The following is a 6,010-nucleotide window of genomic DNA, read 5'->3' as shown; positions in this document are numbered from 1 at the left end:
GAGAGTGGAAACAACCCAAATGTCAAGCCACTAACAAAGGGATAAAAGAAATGTGGTCTAGGGAATTCCCCGGTGGTCCAGTGGTTAGGACTCCACGCTTTCACTGCTGAGGGCCCAGGTTCAGTCCCTGGTTGGGGAACTAAGATTTCATAAGCCACATGGTGCAGAAAAAAAAAGAAAGAAATGTGGTCTATCCATCCAGTGGAGTATTACTCAGCCATAAAAAGGAAGGAAGCACTGACACGTGATACATCATGGACGAACCTCAAAAACACAGAGCCAGTCACAGAAGATGACCTACTGTAGGATTCTGTGTACCCACAGAGGAAGAAAGATTAGTGATTGCCAGGGGAAATGGGGAGTGACTGACTGCTCATGGGTACAGGCTTGCTTTTTTTTTTTTTTTTTTTTTTTTTTTTTTTTTTTTTGCGTTATGTGGGCCTCTCACTGTTGTGGCCTCTCCCGTTGCGGAGCACAGGCTCCGGACGCACAGGCCCAGCGGCCATGGCTCACGGGCCCAGCCGCTCCGCGGCATGTGGGATCTTCCCAGACCGGGGCACGAACCCGTGTCCCCTGCATCGGCAGGCGGACTCTCAACCACTGCGCCACCAGGGAAGCCCCAGGCTTGCTTTTTAGGGGTGGCGATAGTGGTGGAAAAGCTCTAAAATTAGATTGTGCTAAATGTTGCACAATTCTCTGAATATATTAAAAGTCATTGAATTGTACATGTAAAAAGGGTGAATTTTGGACGGACCTAGAGATTATCATACTAAGTGAAGTCAGAGAAAAACAAATATCATATGATATCACATACGTGGAATCTAAAAAAATGATAAAATGAACTTATTTATGAAACAGAAATACACTCAGACTCAGAAAACAAACTTATGATTACCAAAGGGGAAAGGGAGAGGGAGGGATAAATTAGGAGTTTGGGGTTATAATATACACACCAGGGCCTCCCTGGTGGCGCAGTGGTTGAGAGTCCGCCTGCCGATGCAGGGGATACGGGTTCGTGCCCCGGTCTGGGAGGATCCCATATGCCGCGGAGCGGCTGGGCCCGTGAGCCATGGCTGCTGAGCCTGCGCATCCGGAGCCTGTGCTCCGCAACGGGAGAGGCCACAACAGTGAGAGGCCCGCGTACCACAAAAAAAAAAAAAAAAAAAAAATACACACCACTATATATAAAATAGATAACCAACAAGGTCCTACTGTACAGCACAGGGAACTATACTCAGTATCTTGTAACAACCTATAATGGAAAAGTATCTAAAAAAGAATATATATATATATATATATTCTAAGAAAGAATAGATATATGTGTAACGGAATCACTTTGCTGTACACCTGAAATTAACACACTGTAAATCAACCATAGTTCAATAAAATTTTTAGAACGGTGAAATTGGCATGTAAATTTCATCTCAATGAGGCTGCTTAAAAGAAAAAAACCAAAACAGGCATTTCCACGGTTCTCATGCTGTGACCTTGATTAAATTCCTTTCCTTCTCTGAGCCTCTGAGTTCACATTAAAAAGAAAATGAAAAAGGAAAAATCCTGCCCTTTTTCTAATAGTGCTGAATTCAGGACCCACTCATCACACAGGACCCGTTCACGTCTCTCTCCATTTTACAGACGAGATTTTCGAGGTCCCTACTTTCCAAAGACCCTAAAGTCAAACGGTGGCAGAATCTGATTCCAAAGCCTTTGGTCTTGACTCCCCACTCACCCCCCACCCCACAAAGTGTACCTGGGCCCGTGATCACCAAAGAAGTTCTGGCTACACCTCAGCTGGGGAACCCCAAGTATACAAGCAGGACCAGTTACAAAATTTGTAGGTGTCCAGTACGAAATGAAAACGTGGGACTTCCCTGGTGGTTCAGTGGCTAAGACTCCGTGCTCCCAATGCAGGGGGCCTGGGTTGGATCCCTGGTCAGGGAACTAGATCCCGCGTGCCGCAACCAAGAGTCCACATGCTGCAATGAAGATACCGCGTGCTGTGACTAAGACCCGGCACAGCCAAATAAATAAACAAATATTTTAAAAAAGAAAACGTGGGGTTTCTTGTTTTAAAAAGAAAAACTTCTGGGCTTCTCTGGTGGCGCAGTGGTTGAGAGTCTGCCTGCCGATGCAGGGGACACGGGTTCATGCCCCGGTCTGGGAAGATCCCACATGCCGCGGAGTGGCTCGGCCCGTGAGCCATGGCCACTGGGCCTGCGCGTCCAGAGCCTGTGCTCCGCAACGGGAGAGGCCACAACAGTGAGAGGCCCGCGTACGGGAAGAAAAAAAAAAAAAACTTTTGGGCTTCCCTGGTGGCGCAGTGGTTGAGAGTCCGCCTGCCGATGCAGGGGATATGGGTTTGTGCCCTGGTCTGGGAGGATCTCACATCCCGCGGAGCGGCTGGGCCCGTGACCCATGGCCGCTGGGCCTGCGCGTCCGGAGCCTGTGCTCCGCAACGGGAGAGGCCACAGCAGTGAGAGGCCCGCGTACCGCAAAAATATAAATAAATAAAAAAGCTTTTTCCCTCCATGCCCACCCCCACCTTTGCTACTGAATGTCATGCTCCCTGGGCACCAGGATAATCACTGGTAGACCCTCAAGGGGTAGGGGGTCGTGGAGCCTGCCTGAGGCTGGACAGCCAGGGGTCTGGCCACCAGAACCTATAGGGGACGTGGGGCTTTGCATGAGCCCCCGCTCCCAGTGCCCAGAGAATGCTTCCTTGTCCCATCGACTTCAAAACACAGAATCATCCATTGCAAACACAAAATCAAAAATCATGATGCACAGGACTTCCCTGGTGGTCCAGTGGTTCCAATGCAGGGGGCCCGGGTTTGATCCCTGGTTAGGGTACTAGGCCCCACATGCCACACAGTGTGGCCTAAAAAACCCAAGAAAATGAAAAAATCACAACGCGCGTCAGATCGACTAACGGCCGCAGAATGTTAAGGCTGTGGGGCTGCAACCAACCCACACCCTCCTTGCAGGAAAGCGTTCACCTGGGACCCAGAAGGGCGCCAGCCTTGTAGGGCCTCAGAGACACTGTTCTCTGCATTAGTTCATTTTTAGTTCTGCTCAAGTACAGACATGCAAATGACTTGGGCAGCACCCACGCATCACCACCACCCCACCCTGCACCCCTAACCCCTCACCTTGTTAAAACGCAGATTCTGATCCGGTGGGTCTGGGTGGCACCCGAAATTCTGCTTTTCTAACCAGCTCCCGGGGGCGGCCGACGCTTCTGGTCCATGGGTCACACTTTGAAGTGCAAGGAATTGTGAGAACACGAGTTTAGAGTATTGATCCCACATTCCAGCTAAACTCTCATTAATGCTAAACATTTGTCTGCTTGATTCTTTGCGGTTTTCTATGTGGTCAGTCACATCGCCTGTGGGAAATGACAGATCTGTGCCTCCCTCTCCACCCTTTGTCTGATTAAGGATGTTCCCTCTGCTCCTACTTTGCGAAGAGTGTGTGTGTGTGCCTGTTTGTAAACCATGAATGGGTGTTAATTTTGTCAAATGTTTTCTCTGCATCAAGCTTGCTAGGCCTCTGCGGCTACTGTTTTGGGCTTGTTGCAAGCTGGCAGGCACAGGATCAGGCTCAGATGTCCTGTGGGAGGTGTCCAGGGTTAGGGCCAGCAGTAGGTGGGGGTTGGCCTCCTATCCTGGCCATGGGCCCTGAGGCCAGATGTTTCGGCTTAGCTGCCCGGCCAAGCAGGGATAGAGTGACCGGATAATTAAGCACCCGCTTCTTTAGGGCTGGCAGGAGGTGGCAGAGGGTGGAGGGACCTCGGGCCCGAGTGCCCAGTAGCTCCCCCAACCCTGGCTTGCAGAGGGGCGCCAGGAGCCTGAACCCCCAGTGGGGCCCTCTGGGGTGACCTGGAGTAGGGGTGCACTTGCTCCCACCTGGGAACGAAAAAGGGGACCTCTTGCTTCCAAGTTGGGGTGCCATCCTTGAAGCCCCGACTAGCTGGGACAGCAAGAGGAATGTATGCAGAGGCCCTCCCCAGGTTACTAGTCAGCAGTTATTTAAGTCTTAGGGCTTAATGAGACCCGGGGAACAGGATTCGCAGTGTGCTCCTTCATCTGTTGGCAGGGGCAGACAGTTCGTCTATCAAGACCCTCGGACAATATCCTTCCCCGCCCCCAGCAGGTAACTGGACCCTGCTGGCCTTTGCAGGACTGCGGGGGCAGCAGCTCCATGACCTTCCAGGACCTCTGAGCCAGGCTCCAGTCTGGGGAGAGGTGGGAAGGAGGGAATGGTTCTCTGCCTGAGGCTGCAGGAGCCAGAATACAAGTTGGGGGGTCTTCCAAGACAGCCCCCACTTTACAAGCTGAGGCTGAGAGAGGAGGGGGCCCACCTAAGGACACTCAGCGGGGGGCCATCGTGGAAGCCTAACCTGGAACCCCAGGCCAAGTCTGACACCGAGGAATTTGCATTGTGTTATTCTGAGTCCCCGCAGCTCCCCTCTGTGGACTGAGGCAAGGGGTTGCCCTCTCTGAGCCTCAATGCCCTTTCTGAAACAGGGGCCAAGTTCCTCCCTCCAAGGGCTATAGTGAGGGTGGGATGTAGTGTATTAAGAGTCCACATTGTGTCGGGCACAGAGAAGCACGGTTAGGAGCCGTCATGGTCACTCTTGTTAACTGAGCACGTGTGCTAAGCTCTGTCCTCACCTGCACTAGTTCACCTAATCCTCACAACCACCCCAGGAGGCAGGCACGACCACTATCCCCATTGTACAGGTGGAAAAACTGAGGCTGGAGAAAGGAAATTAACTGCTAGAGTCCCAGAGCCAGGACGCAGCCTTGAATCCAGGCTAATCTGATTTGGGCACGTAATATCTTCTGAGCAAGGGCCCTGGGTCAGACAGGCCTGGGTACCAATCATGACTCTACTACATGCTCCCTGAGTGACCTGGGGTACACAAACAAATGTCTCTGTGCCTCACTGCCCTGATCTGTAAAATGGGGATAAATACAATAATACCTATCACATATTGAGCACTTATCAAGAGCCAGGCCCTGTGCTAAGCACTCTCACGTAGGTATTAATCTATCAGTTAATCTTCACAGTGGCCCCTGAGGTGCATACTATTACTATTTTACCTTTTAGAGATGGGGAAACTCAGACCAAGAAGATAAGTAACTGGCTCAGGGTCATGCCCTCAAGGGCTCAAACTCAGGCATTTAGGCTCCAAAGTTCACCCTCCCCCTGCTGAGCTGTGGTAAGGTACCCTCTTCAGTGCGTGTTCATGAAGGTAAAATGACATCATGCACGCAATGCCCTCAAAACAGAGCCTGACCCATAGGAGGTGCCCAGTGAACACTAGTTATTATTATCATGCACTCGTCATTCAAAAAATATTAACAGAGGGTGCACTCAGTGTCAGGCTCTGTTCTAGGAGCTGGGCATACATCTGTGAACAAGACAAAGATTTCTGCCCTTGTGGGGCTTCATCATGGCCATTATCACTGCCATCATGATTATCACCATCATGATCATCACTGCCATCATCACCCTGATCATCTTCATCACCATCATCTCCATTATCATATCCATCATCACCATTATCATCATCACCATCATTACAATAGTCATCACCATGATCTTCATGACCATCATCATCACCATCATCACCATCATCACATCATCTCCATCACTGGTACCATCATTAGCATGATGATCACCATCATCACCACCATTATCATCACCATCACAATCATTATCATCACTTTCATCATTATCATCACATTACCATCAGGATAGGCATCACCATGATCTTCATGACCATCATCACCATCATGGTCACCTTCATCATCACCACCATTATCATCACAATCATCACTTTCATCCTCACTATCACTATTGCCATTCTCATCTTCACCATCATAATCGCCATCATACTCATCACCACTATCACCATCGTCCTCACCATCCTCACCACCTCACATGGTGCCTGTTGTATTCACAAACAGATCAATCTTGTGATTCCACCTCCTCTAGTCCCCCA

Source organism: Hyperoodon ampullatus (assembly GCF_949752795.1).
Source record: "Hyperoodon ampullatus genome assembly, chromosome: 18".
NCBI classification, from domain to species: Eukaryota; Metazoa; Chordata; class Mammalia; order Artiodactyla; family Ziphiidae; genus Hyperoodon; species Hyperoodon ampullatus.
The sequence above is the reverse complement of the archived record's forward strand: the minus strand, read 5'-3'. Positions refer to the sequence as shown.